The 27,876-nt window shown below is 46.7% G+C and overlaps 1 protein-coding gene across 1 annotated transcript in view; it reads left to right on the top strand.

Annotated features, from left to right (window-relative positions):
• Nucleotides 1–6,229: 6,229 nt before the first annotated feature.
• Nucleotides 6,230–27,876, top strand: part of kcnn1a (potassium intermediate/small conductance calcium-activated channel, subfamily N, member 1a) — a 99,704-nt gene continuing 78,057 nt past the window's right edge. The window contains exon 1 of the mRNA XM_078556200.1: nucleotides 6,230–6,351. The gene's annotated coding sequence lies outside the window, so the exon portion shown is untranslated. The remainder of the gene's footprint in view (nucleotides 6,352–27,876) is intronic.

Raw genomic sequence — 27,876 nt, forward strand, 5'->3', positions numbered from 1 at the left:
GAATTCTCTCCCCATTTAGAAAATAGTCTATGCCTCTATTCTTCCTACCAAAGTGCATGACCTCACACTTCCCCACGTTGTATTCCATCTGCCACTTCTTTGCCCATTCTCCTAACCTGTCCAAATCCTTCTGCAGCCTCCCCGCCTCCTCAATACTACCCGTCCCTCCACCTATCTTTGTATCATCTGCAAACTTAGCCAGGATGCCCTCTGTTTCTTCATCTAGATCATTAATGTAAAAAGTGAAAAGTTGTGGTCCCAATACTGACCCCTGCGAAACTCCACTAGTCACCGGCCACCATCCTGAGAAGGACCCCCTTATCCCCACTCTCTGCCTCCTGTCAGACAGCCAATCTTCTACCCATGCTAGTACCTTGCCTCTATCACCATGGGCTCTTATCTTACTGAGCAGCCTCCTGTGCAGCACCTTGTCAAAGGCCTTCTGGAAGTCCAAGTAGATAACATCCATTGGCTCTCCTTTTTCTAACCTACTCGTTACCTCCTCAAAGAATTCTAACAGATTTGTCAGGCATGACCTCCCCTTGATGAAACCATGCTGACTTTGCTCAATTTTACCATGCACTTCCAAGTATTCTGAAACCTCATCCTTAATAATGGACTCTAAAATCTTACCAACGACCGAGATCAGGCTAATCGGCCTGAAATTTGCCGTCTTTTGCCTCACTCCCTTCTTAAACAGGGGGGTTACATTAGTGATTTTCCAGTCCTCTGGGACCCTCCCTGACTCCAGTGATTCCTGAAAGATCACCGCTAACGCCTCCACTATCTCTTCAGCTATCTCCTTCAGAACTCTGGGGTGTAATCCATCTGGTCCAGGTGATTTATCCACCTTCAGACCTTTCAGTTTTCCTAGCACCTTCTCCTTGGTAATGGCCACCATACTCACCTCTTCCCCCTGACTCTCTTGAACTTTGGAGATGTTACTCGTGTCTTCCACCGTGAAGACTGACGCAAAGTACCTATTCAGTTCCTCCGCCATTTCTTTGTTCCCCACTACTACTTCTCCAGCGTCATTTTCCAGCGGCCCAATGTCCACTTTTGCCTCTCTCTTACCCTTTATTTATGTAAATAAACTCTTGCAATCTTCTTTTTTTTACTGGCTAGTTTACCCTCAGATTTAATCTTCTCCCTCCTTATTTCTTTTTTAGTTGTCCTCTGTTGGTCTTTGTAGGCTTCCCAATCCCCTGGTTTCCCACTGCTCTTCGCCGCATTGTATGCTTTCTCTTTAGCTTTTATGCTGTCCCTGACTTCCCTTGTCAGCCATGGTTGCCTCTTCCTCCCTTTAGTATGCTTCTTCTTCCTAGGGATAAATTTTTGCTGTGTCTCCCAAATTACTCCCAGAAACTCCTGCCATTGCTGTTTCACTGTCTTTCCTGCTAGGCTCACCTCCTAGTCAATTCTGGCCAGCTCCTCCCTCATGCCTCTGTAGTTGCCTTTATTCAACTGTAATACCATTACATCTGATTCCAGCTTTTTCCTCTCAAATTGCAGGGTAAATTCTATCATATTATGGTCACTTCCTCCTAAGGGTTCCTTCACCTTAAGCTCCCTTATCAAATCTACCTCATTACACATCACTAAATCTAGAATTGCCTGTTCCCTAGTGGGCTCCACCACAAGCTGCTCCAAAAAGCCATCTCGTAGACATTCCACAAATTCCTTTTCTTGGGATCCACTACCAACCTGATTTTCCCAGTCTACCTGCATATTGAAATCCCCCATGATCACTGTAACCTTGCCTTTCTTACATGCCTTTTCTATCTCCTGATGTATCTTGTGCCCCACATCCTGACTACTGTTCGGAGGCCTGTACATCACTCCCATTATGGTTTTTTACCTTTGCGGTTCCTCAACTCTACCCACACAGATTCTACATCATCTGACCCTACGTCATTTCTTGCTATCGATTTAATTTCATTTCTTACTAACAAAGCAACCCCACCCCCTCTGCCAACCTGCCTATCTTTTCGATAGGATGTATATCCTTGGATATTTAGCTCCCAGTCCTGATCCCCTTGAAGCCATGTCTCCGTGATGCCCACCACATCATTCATACCTGCCAATTTCAATCTGCGCCACAAGCTCATTTACCTTATTTTGTATACTGCGTGCATTCAGATACAACACCTTCAGTCCTGTATTTCCCATCCCCTTTCTCATTGTCGTCCCTTTATCTGATGTGCTTGGTGTTAGATTCCTAGCCCTTTCCAAACACTCTGTCCTATTTTGTGTTCTGGGGACTTTAATAGCCTCTCCTGGGCTCTCCTTTCTTTTCAGTTTTTTCATAATTTTCCATAAAGTTGAATCCACCCCCCCCCACACGCTAACCTGCTGCTTTGTTTCCCATTAGTCATACTTCTTGGAGTTTTACCCTTCCCTCCCTGCCAACTTTCTAGTTTAAAGTCCTGTTGACCACCCTATTTACCCTTTTTGCAAGAACATTGGTCCCAGATCAGTTCGGTTCAGGTGGAGACCGTCCCAACGGTACAGATCCCTCCTGTTCCAATACTGATGCCAGTGCCCCACGAAATGGAACCCCTTTTTCCCGCACCACTCCTTTAGCCACGTGTTTACTTCCCTTATTTTCGCATCCCTATGCCAATTTGCACGTGGCTCGGGTTGTAATCCAGAGATTATAACCCTTGAGGACCTGTTCTTTAATTTAGTTCCTAGTTCCTGATAATCCCCAAACAGGTCCTCTTTCCTAGTCTTACCTATGTTATTTGTCCCGACGTGGACCACAACAACTAGATCCTCCCCCTCCCTCTCCAATATCCTTTCAAGCCGGTCAGAGATGTCCCTCACCCTTGCACCGGGCAGGCAACATACCATGCGGGACTGTCGATCCTGCTTACAAAGGAAGCTATCAATTCCCCTAATTATAGAATCCCCTACAACTACCACTTGTCTTTTTGCTCCCCCCTCTTGAATGGCCTCCTGTGCTACGGTGCCATGGTCTGCTGGCTCATCCTCCCTAGAGCCCTCTTCCTCATCCACACAGGGAGCACAGATGGATCAACACCTGTGACCAGTTTGAACTGGCCTCGGGAGCCAAGGTGAATCGGGGCAAGAGCGAGGCTGTGTTCTTTGGGAACTGGGCTAATTGATCCTTTGTCCCCTTCATTGTCAGGTCAGACTGTCTGAAGGTGGTGGGGATATGGTTCAGAGGAGGTAGAGCATGTGCTAAAAACTGGAAGGAACACATAGCTATGGTAAAGCAAAAACTGAGCATGTGGGAGCAATGCTCCCTCTCCATTGCGGGTAAGACCCTGATCATCAGGTGTGAGGTGCTCTCAGTGTTGCCGTATGTGACGTAGGTCTGGCCCATTCCTCAGTGGCCATCTTCTGCTTTATCTGGAGGTCGAAAATGGATTGTGTTCTCAGGGACACAAACACAAAGGTTTGATGTACAAACCTCTAGATGAAAGGGAAAAAAACCTGCCCAACATCGCCCTCATCCTGATGGTCCCTTTTGTGTGCGGCTGCATCAAACTGTGCATAGACCTTCGGTGCACAAGCACTAAGTGTCACTACATGCTGAGATTCTACCTGTCCCTGGTGTTGAGAAGGATGGATCTGGCTGTGTTACAACAGGATGTGCCAAATAGCTGGACCGTGCTGTACCACCTGACTCTCGTGGAAAAGTTTATGCAGAAAAACATCTTTGACCATAAGTGCATCAGGCAGTGGTCTGCACGTAAAGTCCTAGAGGCCCTGAGGGAAAAGGAGAGGGTGGATCCTGTCAGATGGTTCCCCGAGCAGACTGTCAAAGTCATTTGGCAGAATGCCTCATCACCAGAACTTTCCAACAAGCACCAAGATGTAGCTTGGCTGGTGGTGATAAAGGCCCTCCCCATCAGATCCTTCCAAAATGCCAGGAGTGTCAACCCCTCTGCATGTTGCCCTCGAGGTGGCTGTGGTGGGAAAGAGACTGTTGTTCACCTTCTTGTGGAATGTGCCTTTGCAAAGAAGGTCTGGAGAGAGATGCAGTGGTTTCTGTCAAGGTTCATCCCGAGCAGCTCTGTGACACAGGGCTCTGTGCTCTACGAGCTGTTCCCAGGGACACACATCAAGACAAACATCAACTGCAGCTGAAGGATCATCAACTCAGTGAAAGGTGCTCTTAGGTCTGCCCGAAACTTGTTGGTCTTCCAGTGCAAAGAGTTGTCCCCGACCGAGTATTGCGGACTGGCACATTCTAAAGTCCAAGACTACGTGCTGAGGGAAGCACTAAAGCTTGGGGCAGCCGCTGCAAAGGCACAATGGGGAAAGGTCGCTGTCTAAGACCTTTCTGCCATAGTGCACCGAGGGGCTGGGAATTGTATAGATCCCTCGAGCTGTGTGCCTGACGAGGAATGTACATTGTAAATACCAAGAGTATTGAAATTGTATTGAGACACCTCAGAAAGGAACATGCTGTATAGAAAAAAGTTGAATTCTATTGCACTTTCTGTAATCTTCAATTTGAAATGTTTTGGAATGTACTTTCATAAATTTTATGAATAAAGTAACTTTTTGGGGAAAAAAAATGGTGTCCAGTTCTGGACATTACACAATAGGAAGGATGCCTTGGAGAGGGTATTAGAATACTACCAGGGATGAGGGAATTTAGTTATGTGGAGAGACTGGAGAAGCTGGGATTGTTCTCCTTAGAGCAGAGAAGGTTATGGGGAGATTTAATCGAGGCGTTCAAAATCACAGAGGGATTTTGATAGCAAGAGGGTTGCTAACCAGAGGGACACAGATTTAAAGCAATTGGCAAAAGAACCAGAGGGGGAGATGAGAATTTTTCTATACAACGAGTTTTGTGATCTGGAGGTCGCTGCCTGAAAGGGCGGTGGAAGCAGATTCAGTAGGAACTTTCAGAAGGGAATTGGATAAATAGTCGAAAAGGGGAAATTCGCAGGGTTATGGTAAAAGAGCCGTGAAGTGGGACTAATTGGATAGTTCTTTCAAAGTGGCTTGACGGGCCAAATAGCTACATTCCAAGTGAAGGAGGAGACAGGAGGTTGATGTATAATATGACAAAAAAGAGAAGGCTGAAGAAAGGTTTGATAGAGTTATTCAAAATCATGAAGGGTCATGAGGGAGATATGGGGAGATTATTTCCATTGGTGGAAGGGTTGAGAACCAGAGGGCAGCGATTTAAAGAAATTGGCAAAAGAACAAGGGGTGACATGAGGGAAAACATTTTTACACAGTGGTTCAGGTCAGGAGTTCACTGCCCAAGAGGGATGGTCATGATAGATTCAATCATGGTTTCCAAAGGGAATTGGATCATTGTTTGAAGAGAAAGAAATTGCTCTCACGGCGAGCTGACCCATACATGACAGGTTGAATAGCCTCCTTATGTGCTGTTACTATTCTGTGATTCTATAGATATTATAAGAAGCTATATTATTATCTGAAAGCAGCCTGAGCTGGGAGTTTCTGTGCCTTGTTTGTGTATGTTCTGGGACTGGTTTGATGTCTGAGTGTTTTCAATTGGAATGAAATCTGGCAGTCTGAAATTAATATAACCTCTTTAATTTTATTTTAATATAGGGTTTGGACTGAATCCAACACCGAATCTCGAATCTCCAACTACTTGGTGCTGGCCAAGGAGCTGCTGAGGGTTGTTTCCCATTCACCTGGGACCAACATATACATCGCTTGGTCAGGACATCACTGAAGATCAGTGAGGAGTCCAATTGGAAGTTTTAACCCCTTAAACTCACTCCAGTAAACACTGACTCCTATGAACCCTCCGTCTATCCATATCCATCAACCTACACTGTAGATGCTTTCAAATTTGTTGACTATTATGGGGTCAGATTAAAGTCTAGGGAAGTGATCAATCCAGATCTGTGATACCAGCCACATGATTGGATCGAGTGAATTAAAGTTTAATCCTGCCCACTCCATCTATTTTCCCCCCCGGCAACAACTCTTCCCCCCTTGGTTAATATTATGGGTTGGTTGATCGAGTGAGAGTCAGGAGGTGGCCCCTTTAAATTTTTGGGAGAGGTGGGGGGTGGGGGGGGGCGGTTTAAAAGTAACGTCATGCGGGTTGTTTTGGTCCGGCCGACCAATGAGACTGGCAGCTTGGGCTGGAGGGCCGAGCGGTGCCCGAGAGTGGCGCAGGTCCCGGGCGCGGTGCAGTGCGCAGCCGGCAGTACCATGGAGCCAGAGGCTGCAGAGGAGCCGGGAGCAGGGGGGTCGGGCCGGGGCAGCGGAGCGCATTCTCAGCACCAACAGCATCAGCATTATCACTGCAGCTGTCAGCACAGGAACCAGTGTGTGCACAAGCACTGCTGGCACAGTCACCAGAGCCAGGCTGGAGAATACCAGGTAAGCAGTATCGGAGAGAGAGAGAGACAGAGAGACACACACAGGGACAGAGGGAGAGAGACACACAGGGACACAGAGAGACACACAGGGACACAGAGAGAGAGAGACACAGGGACAGAGAGAGACACACAGAGGGACAGTGAACACACACACACACACACACACCGGGAGACAGGGACAGAGAGAGAGAGAGTCACAGGGACACAGACACACACAGAGGGACAGTGAACACACACACACACACATACACACCGGGAGACAGGGACAGAGAGGCACACACACATATAGAGACAGAGACACACATACACAGACAGACAGAGAGCGGAGGCACACAAGAGAGAGAGACCAGGTAATACAGAGATAGACAAGCCCACAGAGAGGTATGAGATACCCACACACATGCACATAGAGCGGGGAAGCGACACAGATATATATAGAGGTAGAGACACACAGGCGGAAATATGTCTCATACAGGTGTTTAGGGAGTGCGGTATCTTCTGCCCATCCATTCTATTGTGCCATCTTTGTAAATGTTTATCCTGGGACCTAACCTGCTCCAGGTAGCGGTGCCGATCCTGCAGTAGGAAAAACACAGAAAATCTGCACCCAGAGAGGACACTCTCCGTCCCCGCGGGGTGAGGTTAATCATCCGAAACCTGGTGCAGATGTCCTTGCCTGGTGTGTGTGTGTGTGTCCATGTCCCTCAGTGTGTGTGTGTGTGTATGTGTGTGAGGGATTTGAACAGCTAAACCTTTACCCAGTGTAGGAGAGGCGGCGATGAGAATTCGCAATGCTGTTGATTTTCTAATCAGTGTGTGTGTGTGTGTGTGTCTCCATGTCCCTGTGTGTGTCTGTGTGTGTGTGTGACTCCATGTCTGTGTGTGTCTCCATGTCCCTGTCCCTGTATGTGTGTGTGTCTCCATGAGTGTGTGTGTGGCTCCATGTTCCTGTGTGAGTGTGTGTCTGTGTGTCCCTGTGTGTGTGTGTGTGTGTGGATCCATGTCCCTGTGTGTGTGCGTGAGTGTGTGTCTCCATGAGTGTGTGTGTGACTCCATGTCCCTATGTCCCTGTATGTGTGTGTGTCTCCATGAGTGTGAGTGTGTGTCTCCATGTCCCTGTGTGTGTGAGTGTGTGTGTGTGTGTGTCTCCCTGTGTGTGAGTGAGAGTGTGTGAAGGGTGCAGGCTCTGATCTGTATCTCAGGGCACAGCTTGCTGCATCCCATGCCTTTCGATATGATCCCTTTCTGATATCGCGGTGTCACCGAGTCTCATAAAATAGAGGCAGGAGGACAATCAAATGCCATCGGCTCCCGAAAACGAAATATTCCAGCCGGCAGATCGTATATTGATCAGAAAAGCAGAGGTCCAATTTTTGCATGTTGCACTCTAGGGCAGAGCCGGGTATCCCCCACAAACCAGCCATGCACTCCCCAACCTCCTTCCCCCACAACCCCTACAACCCCCAGCCCCCAGCCTCCTGCCCTACCTGTTATTCTCTCTGAGAGTCACTGCGGGTAGGGATTAACAGAAAGACTAAAAATCTTTTGTAGAAATTCCCCTGACCTCTCCATACCGTGTGTTTATTAAAGATCCCTTTGGATCCGATTTAAAGGTACCTCAGAGCGTCTAAGCGTTGCTTCTGACGAATGCGGGAGAGGGGACTCTCTGTAAAGTGTATTCCAGTCTAAATTGCACAGTTTAATATTTTTTAAAAAACACTCGTCCTATTATCCAACACAGGGAGGAGGGGACGATGTCAAACTGCGCTCTACTGGGGCGAGAGGCTCGGGGGTCTGAACATTTTCAGGTCCATCAGTAAATCCCCAACCTTAAAGCAAGCGTTTTGAAAATCCATTACCGTGTTCGCCAATCAGACTCTGCTGATGAACGTGAGAGGGTCTGTGGCGCTGGAGACCTGTCTCTCTGACCACACATTGTACATCAGCCAGAAGTCTCATTATGTGAAGATTTAAATGTAACTTTTACATCGTCCACTTAGGTTTTTATTTAAAACATGCCCAAGGGAGGGACTATAACTGAGAAGAGGTCGATTATCTTGAAGATTTCTTCTAAGCAGAAGCTCAATGTAATATATATAATTAAACATTCAGCAGCATTTCATTGTAGATGACAGGATACAGGATTGCTCTCTCTGTATCATACACACTCATTCTGTTACATTGTATCAGCAGCAAGTATTTCTTGGAATAGAAGAGCCATTCCACTGAATCCCACCTACCCCCTCCCCAAATTCTACCGAATCCCACCTACCCTCGCCCCAAATTCCACTGAATCCCACCTACCCCCTCTCCAAATCTCACTGAACCCCACCTACCCTCGCCCCAAATTCCACTGAATCCCACCTACTCTCGCCCCAAATTCCACTGAATCCCACCTACCCCCTCTCCAAATCTCACTGAACCCCATCTACTCCCCTCCCCAATCCCACTGAATCCCACCTACCCCCTCCCCAAATCTCACTGAACCCCATCTACTCCCCTCCCCAATCCCGCTGAATCCCACCTACCCCCTCCTCAAATCCCACTGAATCCCACCTACCCCCTCTCCAAATCCCACTGAATCCCACCTACCCCCTCCCCAAATCCCACTGACCTACCCCCTCCCCAAATTCCACTGAATCCTACCTACCCCCTCCCTGAATCCCACCTACTCCCCTCCCCAAATCCCACTGAATCCCATCTTCTCCCCTCCCCAATCCCACTGAATCCCTCCTACTCCCCATCACAGGTGAAACCCACCTGCTCCCCTTCCTGAATCCCACCTGTTCCCTTCCACAAATCCCTCTCACCCACCTACCCTCCTTCTCACTCTACCTATCAATCCCTCCTTCTCACCGTTGGATAGTATTCACTGTTGACAGTGTTCTTGTACAAACATGTATGGGTGAATTTGACCAGGCCCTGCACTGTCAGCGGGACCCTGCAGGTCACTACCACGTGTTGGAAAATTGCAGGTGCGCTGCCCCCATTTTGCGATTCACGTTGGCTGCACACAATGCCTCAAATGGTTGCATCGGGACTTTGAAATATTCGCCTTTCGATGCAGCAATCCAAATTCTTCAGCCTGCTATTGCAGCTGCATCACTGCCTCGGTCAGATAGGTGGGCTGATGAACACTCTCATAGAAAGCAGCAAGGAATTGTGCGCTAGCCATTAACCAGTGCATTCCCAGAGGTAAATAAACCCTAGAAATGTCTCCTGACCCTGTTGTATCTGGTGCAGTGCACTGTTCTACCCCAGAAACTCATTGTGCACCTAACATGTTCTTCAGGTGAAAAGGTTTGAGTTTATTGCTGACGTGTGTGTTTTTTTATTGAATGTAAAGTGTGGAAGTGATGTACATTTAAATAAAGCTAATGGCAGACCCCATCTGGAGTACTGCATTCATTTCTGGGCACTGCACCTCAGAAAGGGTACATTGGCCTTGGAGGGGGTGCAGCGCAGATTCACCAGAAATATAGTGAGGCTAAAAGGGTTAACATATGAGCAACGTTTGAGGACTCCGGGTCTATACCCGATGGAGTTTAGAAGGATGAGGGGGGATCTGATTGAAACTTACAGAATACTGAAAGGCCTGGATAGAGTGGACGCGGGGAAGATGTTTCCATTAGTAGGAGAGACTAGGACCCGAGGGCACAGCCTCAGAGTAAAGGGAAGACCTTTTAGAACAGAGATGAGGAGAAACTTCTTTAGCCAGAGAGAGTGGTGAATCTATGGAATTCATTGCCACAGAAGGCTGTGGAGACCAGGTCATTGAGTGTATTTAAGACTGAGATAGATAGGTTCTTGATTGGTAAGGGGATCAAAGATTACGGGGAGAAGGTGGGAGAATGGGGTTGAGAAACTTATCAGCCATGATTGAATGGCGGAGCAGACTCGATGGGCCGAATGGCCTAATTTCTGCTCCTATGGCTTATGGCTAAAAGGGTTAAGTTGTGAGGACAGGTTGCATAGACTAGGCTTGTTTTCCCTGGAGTTTAGAAGATTAAGCGGTGATCTGATTGATAGGTTTAAGATACCGTATGAGTTGATAGGATCGATGGAGAGAAACTATTTCCTCTGATGGCGGCAGGGATGGGGGGAATCCAGAACAAGGGGGCAGGACCTTACAGTTAGAGCCATGCCGTTCAGGGGTGATATCAGGAAGCAGCTCTTCACACAAAGTGTAGTGGAAATCTGGAACTCTCTCCCCCAATGATTTGTTGAGTCTGAGGGTCAATTGGAACTTTCAAAACTGAGATTGATAGACTTTCTTTTGGGCGATAGCATTGTTACACAACCAAGGTGGTTAGATGGAGTTAAGATTCAGATCAGCCATGATCTAATTGAATGGCAGATCATACTCGAGGGGCTGAATGGCCTCCTCCTGTTCCTATATTCTTGGATTTACTCACCCTCTTACCCGATCTCATATTAGCAACGATACATTAAATGAATCTCTGCCGTCACTGACCGTGACTGTGATCTGTCCATTGAAAAATATTCCATCTTGGAAAATGGGCCTTGCTGGAGAGGTCAGTTGTAAATTTATTGCCAAATTCTCGTTGCTCTGGGAAGCTGCTGATGGGCCCTCTCCTCCCCACGTCGGTCCTCTAACTCTGGTGTTTTTTTCCCTCCGTCCCCGTCTTCCTCCACCACCTCCACCATTCCTCCTTCTCTGAACTCACTTATTGTTTCTTTTTCTCCTTTCCCGACCCCATCTGAAGCTGTTTGCGACGTTTTTTACTTAAAGCACGCCATGCTGTTGGCAGTTGCGGTATTGGGTTTGCCTAGTTGCTAACACTTTCCTCTTGGGGTCAGACGCCGATGGGTTCAAGCTTCAGTCGAGGATTGGAGCCAATTCGTGCCAGTATAGAGAGCTGGGTGCTGCCTCTTGTTCATTTAATCCAATTTCAGTATAAGGGCCCATTTGAAAGAGAGCAGGGAAGTTCTCCCAGTGTCTCGGAGCCAATATTCCTCCCTCAATAAACACTGCCAGAAACAAGTTACATTACATAGCTTTTACAGTACAGGTACAGGCCATTCAGCCCTATTGGTCTGTACTAATGCTCGATGTGAGCCTCCACCCCTCTTCGCAGAATCCCATTATCATATCTTTCTATTCTTTTCTCTCTTGTGTGCTTACCCAACTTCACCTTAAATGTATCTGTGCTATTAACCCTCAATCATTCCCTGGGGTAGTGAGTTCCACATTCTAATCACTCTCTTGTTAAAGAAGTTTCTCCTGAATTCCCTGTTTGATTTCTTGGTGACTATTTTATATTTAAGGCCCCTGATCCTTGTCTTTCCTGCAAATGGAAATATCTTCTCTATATCTACCCGATTAAACCCTTTCACAATCTGCCTTGTCTTTTCTTGAGAAAAAATTCCCGGCCTGTTCAGCCTTTCCTGACAGTTATCATCCCTCAGTTCTGGCATAATTCTGGTAAATCCTTTTTGCATTTTCTCCTATACCTCCAGAACCTTTATGTATTATGGAGACCAGAACTGAGTGCACTATTCCGAGTGTGGTCTGTATCAGTTTAATGTAACTTCTTTGCTTTTCAATGCTATGTAGGAAAGAACCCCAGTGCTTCATTTGTTTTTTGTACATTTAACAAGGGGCACTGCTATATAAATGTATGTGTGCGTGTGTATATATATATATAGGTATAGATATATAAACCATCATATAGGAATGATACCATTTGGCCCATTGTGCCTGTGCTGGCTCCTTGTAAGAACTATTCAATTAATCCTACTCCTCCACTCTTTCCCCATAGCTCTGCAAAATCCTTCTTTTTAAGTATTTATCCAATTTTCCTGTGAAAGATTGAATCTGCTTCCACCAGATTATAACAATTTTCTGCATAGAAATCATTCTCCTCAACACACCAAAAAAATAAATAACCTGGTTATTGTCACATTGCTCTTTGTGAAATCTTGCTGTGTGCAAACTGGCTGCTGCATTTCTAACATGACAATGGTGATTACACTTCAAGGAGTACCTCACTGGCTGTAATGCGCTTCAGGATGTCCTGGCATGATGGAAGGTACTGCTTAAATGCAAGTCTTTCTTTTGTCTGGTGGGACCTCGAAACTGGAAAATCTCACCTCCCTTGAGTTAATTGTATGAACTAAGGTTAAGTGTCCATAGACGGGGGCACTCATTGGATAATGACTTGTGCGTATGTACTTTGGGGAGGTCTTATGGCTCAGTGGGTGGTGTCTCTGTATCTGAGCCAGAAGCTCCACTCCAGGACTCGATGACCAAGGAAGGTGCATTCATAATGCGGCCAAACAGTTGTGTATCAACTTGTAAATCCTTCCAACACACGCCAATGGCAGGTGGTAAGAGCAGGAGAGATTCCTGGTCAGCCATGTGTTGGAAACAACATTGGAGCCTCTACTATCACTATCCATAGCTCCAGGTTACAACATGCGTGTAAAAGTGAAAACAAAAATACCTGGAAAAACTCAGCAGGTCTGGCAGCATCTGCGGAGAGGAACACAGTTAACGTTTTGAGTCCGCATGACTCTTCAACAGAACTAGGGAAAAATAGAAAAGAGGTGAAATATAAGCTGGTTTAAGGGGGGGGTGGGACAAGATGAGCTGGATAGAGGGCCAGTGATAGGTAGAGATAACCAAAAGATGTCACAGACAAAAGGCCAAAGAGGTGTTGAAGGTGGTGATATTATCTAAAGGAATGTGCTAATTAAGGGTAGAAAGCAGGACGAGCAAGGTACAGATAGCCCTAGTGGGGGTCGGGTGGGGTGAAGGAATCGAAAAAGGCTAAAAGGTAGAGATATAACAATGGATAGAAATACATTTAAAAATAATGGAAATAGGTGGGAAAATAAAAATCTATATAAGTTATTGGAAAAAACAAAAAGGAGGGGGAAAATCGGAAAGAGGGTGGGGATGGAGGAGAGAGTTCACGATCTAAAATTGTTGAACTCAATATTCAGTCCGGAAGGCTGTAAAGTGCCTAGTCGGAAGATGAGGTGCTGTTCCTCCAGTTTGCGTTTTTCATAACACAGTTTACATCATTGACTGCTCTATCTTACAGCGTATGAAGCTGTGCACAGAGCTGGTATAAAACTGCATTCCCAATGCAGGGCCTCACCTGACTGGAGCACACATCTGGAATTCCAGTGGGTGTTCCTAGGAGCTTTCATGTGGGCTTTGCCTAATTCCGATACGTGGCCCTGTGTCAGCAACATCAGCTGGTGAACACCTGCAGTGCCAACACATAATCCATTGGCATCCATTGCCTACTTGCAGAATGCAGCTGTACAGGGTGTATAGACTGCTGCAGCACCATGAAGTTTTCAGTACCATCAGCTTTAATCTCAAGCTTCATTCCATACTGGGAGAGATTTTATCAATGAATATTCCCAATCCAGACAGAGCTTGCCATGCAGGAAAAGTCAAACAGTATTCAGATATGATCTAGTAATTGAAATTATAAATTTTCAGCTGTAAAACAGTGGAGTACAGTAGGGGTGGGGGCAGATTTGTCACAAGAATACTCGGGTAAAATACTTGGGATTCAGGTCTGTCACTGTAAAGCACTGGGGTACAGTACTGGTGGGGACATGTCTGCCACTGTATAACACTGGGGTACAGCACTGGTGGGGACAGGTCTGTCACTGTATAACACTGGGGTACAGTACTGGTGGGGACAGGTCTGTCACTGTATAACACTGGGGCACATTACTGGTGGGGACAGGTCTGTCACTGTGTAACACTGGGGCACATTACTGGTGGGGACAGATCTGTCACTGTATAACAGTGGGGTACAGTACTGGTGGGGACAGGTCTGTCACTGTATAACACTGGGGCACATTACTGGTGGGGACAGATCTGTCACTGTATAACACTGGGATACAGTACTGGTGGGGACAGGTCTGTCACTGTATAACACTGGGGTACAGTACTGGTGGGGACAGATCTGTCACTTTACAAAACGGGTACAGTATTGGTGGGGACAGGTCTGTCACTGTATAACACTGGGGTACAGTACTGGTGGGGATAGGTCTGTCACTGTATAACACTGGGGTACAGTACTGGTGATGACAGGTCTGTCACTGTATAACACTGGGGTACAGTACTGGTGGGGATAGGTCTGTCACTGTATAACACTGGGGTACAGTACTGGTGGGGACAGGGCTGTTACTGTATAACACTGGGGTACAGTACTGGTGGGGACGGGTCTGTCACTGTATAACACTGGGGTACAGTACTGGTGGGGACGGGTCTGTTACTGTATAACACTGGGGTACAGTACTGGTGGGGACGGGTCTGTCATTGTATAAAAATGGGGTACGGTACTGAGGTATGGTACTTGGGCTTCACCTCTGTCACTGTTATCACACTGGGGTACATTACTGGTGCATACAGCTCTGTCATTGTATAACATTGGGGTACAGTACTGGTGGGGGAAGGTCTGTCTCTGTATAACACTGGGGCACGGTACTGGTGGAGATAAATCTGTCACTGTATAGCCCCGGGATACAGTAAAGGTGGGAACAGGTCTGTCCCTTTTTAACACTGGGATACAGTACTGCTGGGTACAGATCTGTTACTGTGTAACCCTGGGGTACAGTGCTGTTGGGTACAGATCTGTCACTGTATAATACTGGGGTACAATACTGGAGTGTTCAGGTCTGTCACTGTATAACACTGGGGTACAGCACTGGTAGGGACAGGTCTGTCACGGTATAACACTGGGGTGCAGTACTGGTGGGGACAGGTCTGTCACTGTTTAACACTGGGGTACAGTACTGGTGGGGACAGGTCTGTCACCGTATAACACTGGGGTGCAGTACTGGTGGGGACAGGTCTGTCACTGTATAACACTGGGGTACAGTACTGGTGGGGACAGGTCTGTCACTGTATAATACTGGGGTACAGTACTGGTGGGTACAAGTCTGTCACTGTATAGCACTGAGGTACAGTCCTGGAGGGGACAGGTCTGTCACTGTATAACACTGGGGTACAGTACTGGTGGGGACGGGTCTGTCACTGTATAACACTGGGGTACAGTACTGGTGGGGACGGGTCTGTCACTGCATAACACTGGGGTACAGTACTGGTGGGGACGGGTCTGTCACTGTATAACACTGGGGTACAGTACTGGTGGGGGCAGGTCTGTCACTGTATAACACTGGGGTACAGTACTGATGGGGACAGGTCTGTCACTGTATTACTCTCGGATACTGTTCTGAAGGGTACAGGTTTGTCCCTGTAGAACACTTGGGTACAGTACTGGTGGGGACAAGTCTGTTACTGTATAACACTGGGGTTCAGTACTGGTGAGAACAGGTCGGTCACTGTATAACACTGGGGTAGGGTACTGGTGGGTACAAGTCTGTCCATGTATAACACTTGGGTGCAGTACTGCTGGGGACAGGTCTGTCACTGTATAACACTGGGATACAGTACTGGTGGGGACAGGTCTGTCAATCTATTACTTTCGGATATCGTATTGGTCTGTACACATTTGTTACTGTATAACACTGAGATAGAGTGCTGTTGGGGACAGATCAGTCATTGTATAACACAGGGGTACAGTACCATTGGGGACAGATCTGTCACTGTATAACACCCGGGTGCTATACTGGTGGGGACAGGTCTGTACCTGTATAACACTAGGGTACAGTACTGGCGGGCCCAGGTCAGTCACTGTATTACTCTTGGGTATGTACTGAAGGGTACACATCCGTCACTGTATAACACTGGGGTACAGTACTGGTGGGGACAGGTCTGTCACTGTATAACACTGGGGTACAGTACTGGTGGGGACAGGTCTGTCACTGTATAACACTGGGGTACAGTACTGGTGGGGACAGGTCTGTCATTGTATAACACTGGGGTACAGTACTGGTGGGGACAGGTCTGTCACTGTATAACACTGGGGTACAGTACTGGTGGGGACAGGTCTGTCACTGTATAACACTGGGGTACAGTACTGGTGAGGTCAGGTCTGTCACTGTATAACACTGGGTTACAGTACTGGTGAGGTCAGGTCTGTCACTGTATAACACTGGGGTACAGTACTGGTGGGGATAGGTCTGTCAATCTATTACTTTCAGGTACTGTACTGGTCTGCACACATTTGTTACTGTATAACGCTGAGATAGAGTGCTGTTGGGGACAAATCAGTCACTGTATAACACTGGGGTACAGTACTGGTGGGGACAGGTCTATCACTGTGCAACACTGGGGTACAGTACTGGTGGGGACGGGTCTGTCACTGTATAACACTGGGTTACAGTACTGGTGGAGACAGGTCTGTCACTGTATAACACTGGGGTACAGTACTGGTGGGGACAGGTCTATCACTGTACAACACTGGGGTGCAGTACTGGTGGAGACAGGTCTGTCACTGTATAACACTGGGGTACAGTACTGGTGGGGACAGGTCTATCACTGTACAACACTGGGGTGCAGTACTGGTGGAGACAGGTCCGTCACTGTATAACACTGGGGTACAGTATCGGTGGGGACAGGTCTGTCACTGTATAACACTGGGGTACAGTACTGGTGGGGACAGGTCTGTCACTGTATAACACTGGGGTACAGTACTGGTGGGGACAGGTCTGTCACTGTATATCACTTGGGTACAGTACGGGTGGGCACAGGTCAGACACTGTATTACTCTTGGGTACTGTAATGAAGGGTACACATCCGTCCCTGTATAACACTGGGGTACAGTACTGGTGGGGATAGATCTGTCACTGTATAACACTGGGTTACAGTACTGGTGGAGACAGGTCTGTCACTGTATAACACTGGGGTACAGTACTGGTGGGGACAGGTCTATCACTGTACAACACTGGGGTACAGTACTGGTGGGGACGGGTCTGTTACTGTATAACACTGGGTTACAGTACTGGTGGAGACAGGTCTGTCACTGTATAACACTGGGGTACAGTACTGGTGGGGACAGGTCTATCACTGTACAACACTGGGGCACAGTACTGGTGGAGACAGGTCTGTCACTGTATAACACTGGGGTACAGTACTGGTGGGGACAGGTCTGTCACTGTATAACACTGGGGTACAGTACTGGTGGGGACATGTCTGTCACTGTATAACACTGCGGTACAGTACTGGTGGGGACATGTCTGTCATTGCATGAAACTGGGGTACAGTACTGGTGGGGACAGGTCTGTCACTGTATAACACTGGGATGCAGTATTCGTGGGGACAGGTCTGTCTCTGTATAACACTGGGGTACAGTACTGGTGGGGACAGGTCTGTCACTGTATAACACTGGGGTACAGTACTGGTGGGGACAGGTCTGTCACTGTATAACACTGGGGTACAGTACTGGTGGGGACAGGTCCGTCACTGTATAACACTGGGGTACAGTATCGGTGGGGACAGGTCTGTCACTGTATAACACTGGGATGCAGTACTCATGGGGACAGGTCTGTGACTGTATAACACTGGGGTACAGTACTGGTGGGGACAGGTCTGTCACTGTATAACACTGGGGTACAGTACTGGTGGGGACAGGTCTGTCACTGTATAACACTGGGGTACAGTACTGGTAGGGACAGGTCTGTCACTGTATAACACTGGGGTACAGTACTGGTGGGGACAGGTCTGTCACTGTATAACACTGGGATGCAGTACTCGTGGGGACAGGCCTGTCACTTTATAACACTGAGTACGGTCCTGGTGGGTACAGGGTTTTCACTGCACAATTCGGGTACAGTATTGGTCGGTACATATTTGTCATTGGGTTGGAGTGCTGGTGGTTCATCTTTGTCATTGTATAACACTGGGGTACAGTCCTGGTGGGGACAGGTCTGTCACTGCATAACACTGGGGTACAGTACTGGTGGGGACAGGTCTGTCATTGTATAACACTGGGGTACAGTCCTGGTGGGGACAGGTCTGTCACTGCATAACACTGGGGTACAGTACTGGTGGGGACAGGTCTGTCACTCTATAACACTGGGGTACAGTGCTGGTGGGGACAGGTCTGTCACTGCATAACACTGGGGTACAGTACTGGTGGGGACAGGTCTGTCACTGTATAACACTGGGGTACAGTACTGGTGGGGACAGGTCTGTCACTGTGTAACACTGGGGTTCAGTACTGGTGGGGACAGGTCTGTCACTGTATAACACTGGGGTACAATACTGGTGAGGACAGGTCTGTCACTATAACACTGGGGCACAGTACTGGTGGGGACAGGTCTGTCACTGTATAACATTGGGGTACGTAACTGGTGGGGACAGGTCTGTCACGGTATAACACTGGGTTACAGCACTGGTGCGCACAGTTCTGTCACTGTGTAACACTTGTATGGTACAGTTCGGGACAGTTCTGTCACCTTATAACGCAGATTCAGTACTGATGGGGACAGGCCTGTCACTGTATAACACCAGGGTTTAGTACTGTTGGGTGACCTGTACCCCAGCAATATACATTGGCAGGGATGCATCTGTGAGTGCTGAATCATTGTGGGGAGCTGTTCTCTACAGTATCCATTTTTGTGAGAGCAGATTCTATAACTGTTCCTCTGGTTGTTGCTAACAGTTTGAGTGAGCACAGTATGAAATGTTCATACACCCACCCTTGCACTGCACTGCCAGTGACGATACTCAGAGTGTTGCCTTGCATTTAAAACATTTACTTCCCCCATTGCTCTCAGTGTAATACACCCTGATAATAATCTTTACCATCTCATATGGTATGATATCAGAAATTTTCAGAGCATGTGACTGGTCAATGGGTTGTTAGCTGTTCCGGGAAGTGACTCTGAAATATGCATTGATGTGTGAATTAGAATGTTGCTGCCGTGACTGCAGTCCCTGAGCATCATTAGCTGCTCGTGACAACTCTCGACGTGTTTTCTTGGTAAAGATTTGCGATGAGTCAAACAGGGACTCATAGATCCAGCGCCTTGTATAAATATTATTGTGTATGAACAGGCTGCCCCAAATTGCAAATCGTTTCTGTGTCCCCTTGGTTATTTAATCAGACTCTAGGGAAAAACAGACCATTCATCACCAACCCTGACTCAAATACATTCCTGATTCTGTCAGCAATGACTTATCAGCTGTGCACCGCAGTCCTCTCTAAAGGTAAAATGCTGGAATAAAACTGTTACAGGGTCACTGTTTATTCAGCAGGGTAAGGATCACTCTGTAACTGTACAGAGTCACTGTTAATTCAGCAGGGTAAGGATCACTCTGTAACTGTACAGAGTCACTGTTAACTCAGCAGGGTAAGGATCACTCTGTAATTGTACAGAGTCACTGTTTATTCAGCAGGCTAAGGGTCACTCTGTAACTGTACAGAGTCACTGTTTATTCAGCAGGGTAAGGGTCACTCACTGTGAAACTGTACAGAGTCACTGTTCATTCAGGGTAAGGGTCACTCACTGTGTAACTGTACAGAGTCACTGTTTATTCAGGATAAGGGTCACTCACTGTGTAACTGTACAGATTCACTGTTTATTCAGGATAAGAGTCACTCACTGTGTAACTGTACAGATTCACTGTTTATTCAGCAGGGTAAAGGGAACAATTTTACAAACTAGCTATCATGGTTCAGAATTTGATGTTACAGCCAGCTATATCGAGAATCTGGGCAAGGTGCCTGTGCAAGCTGTGTGGTGTCCTCCCCATACTGTACCCATTTGTAAAATTTGCTCCTTGATTTGGAAACTATGCACATGAGCAGGAAGAGAGTGTAGGATGATGAACTAGAGTTTAAAAGGAGCAATAGGGGTTTCGGGGACTGATGAGCACAGTACTGTTGATAAAACAGAGGGAGAGACAAGGAGCCCTGTTTGTAACTCGGAACGAGCAAAGAGTGTGAGGTCACTGGGCTGAGTGTGACCCCCGCAACCATGACACAAGGCTGAGGTGGTATGGGACGAGCGAATGCAGCAAAACAGCCCCCAGAAGTCGGCTAAGTAGACTTGGCGGGGGAATGCGGGAATAACAAAGGCCATGACTGGGGTAGGAGGGAGAGTAGGGGAAGCCTAAGGTTTACAAGGAGGGTTCAGAGGAGCCCTCCTTAGTTGCAGCATTCCCTAGAGAGGCTGACATCAGGTTCCCATCCCATGACACAAAGTTAAAATAGTATCAGGTCCAAATGATGCCACTAAACCCCAATTTCTTGATTCCCGAGGAGGTTCTTTACAGCTCCCCCCCGTCTCCTTGGGCAAAATGCTTGCACATTCGAAACGGGTCTGTTAAAACACACATGTTAAGCACACAGCTTGGCTCCAATTTATGGCCAATATGTTAACACCATCACCACGTTCAGCCCACATGCTGCCTTCACATGTCGGGGAAGGGGAGGGTAAGGATATGTGCTCAAAATTGGAGCAGAGAGGTTGTGATGTCACGAGAGAGATTGGAAGCTAGAGACAGAATTTGAGAAGGTGGATAGAGAGAAACTACTTCTCCTGGGGTGGTGGGGGGAGTGGAGCGTAGAGCCTCCAGGCCATTCAGGGGCGATGTCAGGAAGCAATTCTTCACTCAGATGATAGTGGAAATCCGGAACTCTCTTCCCCAAAAAGCTGTCGATGCTGGAGGTCAATTGAAAATTTCAAACCTGAGTTTGAAAGATGTTTGTTGGATAAGGGAATTAAGGGTTATGGAACCAAGGCTATAGTCTGGAGTTAGATCCAGATCAGTCATGATCTAATTGAACAGTGGAACAGGCTCGAGGGGCTGAATGGTCTCCTTCTGTTCCAATGAATGGAGAAGTTCCAGATATTCGGAGTGAACGATCAGCTTTAATGCAATTCCATGGTAGCCTTGAGAGTTGATTTGAGGTTTATATTGGCCCACAGCACGTTCTACAATGGAATCAGCATCAAAATGAGGGAGCACGGTTTAACTAACAACCAGCTTAGTGCCAATTTGATATATGTGCTGTAATTGGCCAGTTACCTGTCAGGCTTCTGGTGAGTTTTATCTCTGGACTGGGTGATTGCCATTAAGAGGTCATCAATCCGTGGCAGGTCTGCACTGTGGACATGAGGGGCAGCAGTTCAAGTGGTCAAAGCCAGCGTGAATCTACAAACTATACCCACATCCTCTGCTGACTGTCTTGACTCCAGCATCTATTGTTTAATGTTGTGAATATAATTTCACCAACTGGCCTTTACCCCCAGCCCCCGGCAAAAGACCAAATGAATTTGTGTGTTCCCACTACATGGATATATAGAGCTCCCACCCTAAATGGACACCCTGCCCCCAGCCCCCTGAAGAGTTGCCAGCATTGGTTGCATGTAATCCTGGAGATTCCATCACGTGATCTTCTTCATGGAGCCCATCCCCACATTCCTGGCATTGGTCACCCAACATAATGGACCAATGAATAATATGAGAGAATATAGAGTCAGGGGACAAGGGATAGAATGGATTGCTAGCTGGCTTCAAGGCAGAAAGCAGGGAGTGGGAGGAAAGGGTAGTTATTCAGACTGGCAGAGAGTGGGGGCCACTGGCACCACTGCTGTTCACAATTTACATTTACGATTTGGATTTTAGAATCAAAAACACAATTTCTAAATTTGTGGATGACTCCAATTGGGGGGAATAGTCAGTAGAGGAGGACTGCAACAAATTACAGGAGGACATTTATAAACTTACAGAATGGGCAAATAAACAACAAATGAAGCTCAACACAGATAAATGTGGGCTAATACATTTTGTTAGGAAAAATAGAGAGGTCACCTTACTTGGAAGGTCGCTCTGGTGAAGAGACGATGGGCTGAATGGCCTCTTTCTGCACCGTAACTTTTCTATGCTTCTATGGTGTGAATCTGGGTGGGGTAGGGAAACAAAGGGATCTCTCAGTACAGACACACCAATTACTAAAGGTTGTGTCACAGGTTAGCAAGGCCAGAAAAAAGCAAATTAAGCACTGGGTTTTATTTCTAGCGGGATAGAATTGCAAAGCGAGGAAGTTATGCTGAACCTGCATTGAACCTTGGTTAGACCACACTTCGTGTACTGCGTGCAGTTCTGGTCACCATATTATAAAAAGGTATAGAGACACAGAGAAGATTTACAAGGATGATGCGGCAAAGAGCAGTGGGAAACCAGGGGATTGGGAAGCCTACAAAGACTAACAGAGGACAACTAAAAAAGAAATAAGGAGGGAGAAGAGTAAATATGAGGGTAAACTAGCCAGTAATATAAAAGAAGATTGCAAGAGTTTTTTTATATATATAAAGGGTAAGAGAGAGGCAAAAGTGGACATTGGGCCGCTGGAAAATGACACTGGAGAAGTAGTAGTGGGGAACAAAGAAATGGCGGAGGAACTGAATAGGTACTTTGCGTCAGTCTTCACAGTGGAAGACATGAGTTACATCCCCAAAGTTCAAGAGAGTCGGGGGGAAGAGGTGAGTATGGTGGCCATTACCAAGGAGAAGGTGCTAGGAAAACTGAAAGGTCTGAAGGTGGATAAATCACCTGGACCAGATGGATTACACCCCAGAGTTCTGAAGGAGATAGCTGAAGAGACAGTGGAGGCGTTAGCGGTGATCTTTCAGGAATCACTGGAGTCAGGGAGGGTCCCAGAGGACTGGAAAATCACTAATGTAACCCCCCTGTTTAAGCAGGGAGTGAGGCAAAAGACGGGAAATTTCAGGCCGATTAGCCTGACCTCAGTCGTTGGTAAGATTTTAGAGTCCATTATTAAGGATGAGATTTCAGAATACTTGGAAGTGCATGGTAAAATAGGGCAAAGTCAGCATGGTTTCATCAAGGGGAGGTCATGCCTGACAAATCTGTTAGAATTCTTTGAGGAGGTAACGAGTAGGTTAGAAAAAGGAGAGCCAATGGATGTTATCTACTTGGACTTCCAGAAGGCCTTTGACAAGGTGCCGTACAAGAAGCTGCTCAGTAAGATAAGAGCCCATGGTGTTAGAGGCAAGGTATTAGCATGGATAGAAGATTGGCTGTCTGGCAGGAGGCAGAGAGTGGGGATAAGGGGGTCCTTCTCAGGATGGCGGCCGGTGACTAGTGGAGTTCCGCAGGGGTCAGTGTTGGGATCACAACTTTTCACTTTATACATTAATGATCTAGATGAAGGAACTGAGGGCATCCTGGCTAAATTTGCAGATGATACAAAGATAGGTGGAGGGACAGGTAGTATTGAGGAGGCGGGGAGGCTGCAGAAGGATTTGGACAGGTTAGGAGAATGGGCAAAGAAGTGGCAGATGGAATACAACGTGGGGAAGTGTGAGGTCATGCACTTTGGTAGGAAGAATAGAGGCATAGACTATTTTCTAAATGGGGAGAGAATTCAGAAATCTGGAGTGCAAAGGGACTTGGGAGTCCTAGTCCAGGATTCTCTGGTTAACTTGCAGTTTGAGTTGGTAGTTAGGGAGGCAAATGCAATGTTGGCATTTATTTCGAGAGGACTAGAATATAAAAGCAGGGATGTGCTGCTGAGGCTTTATAAGGCTCTGGTCAGACCACATTCAGAATATTGTGAGCAATTTTGGGCCCTGTATCTCAGGAAGGATGTTCTGGCCCTGGAGAGGGTCCAGAGGAGGTTGACGAGAACGATCCCAGGAATGAAAGGCTTAACATATGAGGAACGTTTGAGGACTCCGGGTCTATACTCGATGGAGTTTAGAAGGATGAGGGGGGATCTGATTGAAACTTACAGAATACTGAAAGGCCTGGATAGAGTGGACGTGGGGAAGATGTTTCCATTAGTAGGAGAGACTAGGACCTGAGGGCACAGCCTCATAGTAAAGGGAAGACCTTTTAGAACAGAGATAAGGAGAAACCTCTTTAGCCAGAGAGTGGTGAATCTATGGAATTCATTACCACAGAAGGCTGTGGAGGCCAGGTCATTGAGTGTATTTAAAACCGAGATAGATAGGTTCTTGATTGGTAAGGGGATCAAAGGTCACGGGGAGAAGGCGGGAGAATGGGGTTAAAAAACTTATCAGCCATGATTGAATGGCGGAGCAGACTCGATGGGCCGAATGGCCTAATTTCTGCTCCTATGTCTTATGGTCTTATGGTCTAAAATGTGGGTTTACAGATCAGGAAAGGATTGACAGGCTGGGTCCGGCTGAAGGGTGGCCTAATGGAGGTCTTTAAAATCCTGATAGGTTTTGGTTGAGTGGATACAGAGAGAATGTTTCCTTTTGTGGGGAAGAGCAGAACTAAAGGTTATCAATATAAGATAGTCACCAAGAAATCCAATAGGGAATTCAGAAGAAACTTCTTATCCAGAGAGTGGTGAGAATGTGGAACTTACTACCACAGGTAAAGCAAATGGTATAGATCTATTTACGGGTACACTAGTCAGGCATGTGATGGCGAAGGGAATGGAGGGTTATGATGATAGATTTAGATAAGAAAAGATGGGAGAAGGCTCAAGTGGAGCATAAACACCAGTATGGACTGGTTGGGCTGAATGGCCTGTTTCTGTGTAATCCTATGAGAAATGCCCATTCTTATGAAACTCCTCTTTCCCAGCTAATTGGAAAGCAAAACCACTGTTTACCAGATTGAATGATTCTTGGCTGTCAGTCAAGCAGCCTTTTCTCCTCCCACCACGTCCAATATTTCTGTAACTAATAAATAAAAGTGTTGAAAGAAAAGTTTTTTTTAAAGTACAAGGTTTTAAATACCCCTATACTATTCTAGAAGGTTGACAACCCTACCCTCACATTAAAGGGCATGAGATCACACCAAAATTTATGAAGTAGGAGCAGGAGTCGGCCATTCGGCCCATCAAGCCTGCTCCACCATTCATGGATAAGTTCATGGCTGATCAGATTTGTGGTCTTAACTCCACTTTCCTGCCTGCCCCCCATTATCCTTTACTCACTTGTATTTCAAAAACTTGTCTGACTCAGCCTTGAATATATTTAATGACCCAGCCTCCAATGATCTCTGAGCTAGAGAATTCCAAAAATTAACTACCCTCTGAGAGAAGAAACACAAAGAGCCACATCCACATCCTGATTCCCCAAAGCCGGTCCACCATCTTCAAGGCACAAGTCAGGAGTGTGATGGAATACTCTTCATTTGCCTAGATGAGTGCAGCTCCAACAACACTCAAGATGATTGACACCATCCAGGACAAAGCAGCCCCGCTCGATCAGCACCCCATCCACCATCTTCAACATTCACTCCCTCTACCACCGATGCACAGTGACATCAGTATGTACTGTCTACATGATACATTGCAACAACTTGCCAAGGCTCTTTTGACAGCACCATCCAAACCTGCAACCTCTACCACCTAGAAGGACAAGGGCAGACGATGCATGGGAACACCACCATCTGAAGTTACCCTCCAAGTCACACACCATCCTGACTTGGAAATATATCGCCATTCCTTCACTGTCGCTGGGTCAAAATCCTGGAACTCCCTCCCTAACAGCACTGTGGGTGTACCTACACCACATGGACTTCAGCGGTTCAAAAAGGCAGCTCATCACCACCTGCTCAAGGGGGCAGTTAGGGATGGGGTATAAATGCTGGCCTAGCCAGTGACGGCCACATCCCAGGAATTTTATTACCATTCATTGCACCGGAAACAGAAATGAGGAGAGAAACAGGCTGCTAATATGCTGTTACCCATTTTACATTGTCACAGAGAATGAAGGTCTATCCCAGGTGTCCAGATCACTGATCATTTACTTCCCATGCCTCTGACCACAGCAACACAGTAATAACTGGGCCATTTGGACTATGTGCCCATTGCTCGGTAAAGGTATTGTATATGAGGACCTTTAACCAGACATGAAGAGAGCGTGGTCACTTGTATGGAATTGTAGGGATTTTATTTCACTATGAGAGAGCAGGCTATCATGTGACATTTTTTATCCATATTTTGCAGACTTTCACAGTGAATGCTGTATAATTTTGGGTTTGATGTTTGTGAGTTTCAGTCCATGAACTATAATTAGCTTGAAAGCTCAATGCATTTTTCAGGCCTCCAACAATGATTTTTTGACATGTGGCGGAGATGCTCAAACAATCTGAATTCAACCAGATGTCTGTATTTGTGTCTATCAGTTTGTGAGCTATAATTAATGGCACAATACACTATGTCACTCTGGGCCGTTGAGAAACTATCCCATATCCATTTTAAACAGTGGGACACTGCCTCCTCGATAAATGCCCTATAGTCTTGGTGTCAGCTTGGCCCTGAAGATTTTATTGTCATGAAGTATCATCCATTTACCCTCGTTGGTATCTGTACCAGGGTCTGACTCTTTCAGAAGGCTCCAAACAAGAAATTAATAGCAAGAATGAGAGAGCACGATGAAATGTCTTGCCCTGAAATGTCAGGCTTGAATTGTTCCAGTTCTTACATTTTAAATTCTAACCGTGTATCTTGATCACGGAGAAATTGGCACTCTCTCTAATGACTGCCCTGTTGGAGCATGGTAAATGGAGATGTTACACTGTGCCATCATGGAACAGAGCCTCCTGATCTCATGTGAAAGAGAGAAAGAGCCAACAGCCACAACAACTTGTATTTACATAGCACCTTTAATATTGTAGAAATCCCAAGGTGCCTCACAGGACTGATTATCACACAAAATCTGACATTGAGCCACAGGAGATATTAGCTCAGGTGACCAAAAGCTTGGTCAAAGAGGTCGGTTTTAAGGAGCATCTTAAAAGGAGGAGAGGGAGAGGTGGAAAGGTTTAGGGAGGGAATTCCAAAGCTTAGGGCTGAGGTAGCAGAAACCATGACTGCCAGTGATGGAGGGATGAGAATTGGGGATGTGCAAGAGGCCTGAATTGGAGAAGCATGGAGATCTCAGAGGGTTGGGGGCAAGAGGAGCTTACAGAGATAAGGACGAGTCTGGCCGTGGAGGAATTTGAAAACAAAGATGAGAATTTTTAAAGGGAGACCTTGTCAGACGGGGAATCAGGTCAGCAAGCAAATGAGGTGATATGTGAACGGGACTTGGTGCAAATTAAGAAAGGGGCAACAGAGTTTTGGATGAGCTGAAGTTAATGGAGTGTAGAAGGTTGGAGGCCGACCAGGAGAGTATTCGAATAGTCAAGTCTAGAGGTAACTCAGGCATGGATGAAGGGTTTTGCAGCAGATGAGCTGAGGCAGGGGTGGAGATGGGCAATGTCATGGAGGTGGAAGTAGATGAATAAAAAAAGACAAAGAAAGAATTGCATTTCTATAGCATCTTTCACATCCTCATGATGTCCCAAACAACTTTACAATAAATTAGTACTTGTGAAGTGTAGTCACTGTTGTAATGTAGGGAAATGTTGGAGTCAGTTTCTGCATAGGAATATGCCACAAACAGCAGCGATTTAGGAGTTGGTTGAGGAATAAATATTGACCAGGGAGAACTCCCTGGCTCTTCTTCAGATAGTAGGTGTGGAATCTTTTGCATCCACCTGAGGGGGCAGACAAGGCCTCAGGTTGGCGTCCCATCCGAAAGACAGCAACTTCTGACAGTGCAGCGCTCCATCAGCCTGGATTTTGTGCTGAGGTCTCTGGCATGAGTCCTGAACTAACAACCTGCTGAC

Source organism: Cetorhinus maximus, chromosome 13, assembly GCF_964194155.1.
Source record: "Cetorhinus maximus chromosome 13, sCetMax3.hap1.1, whole genome shotgun sequence".
Lineage (NCBI taxonomy): Eukaryota > Metazoa > Chordata > Chondrichthyes > Lamniformes > Cetorhinidae > Cetorhinus > Cetorhinus maximus.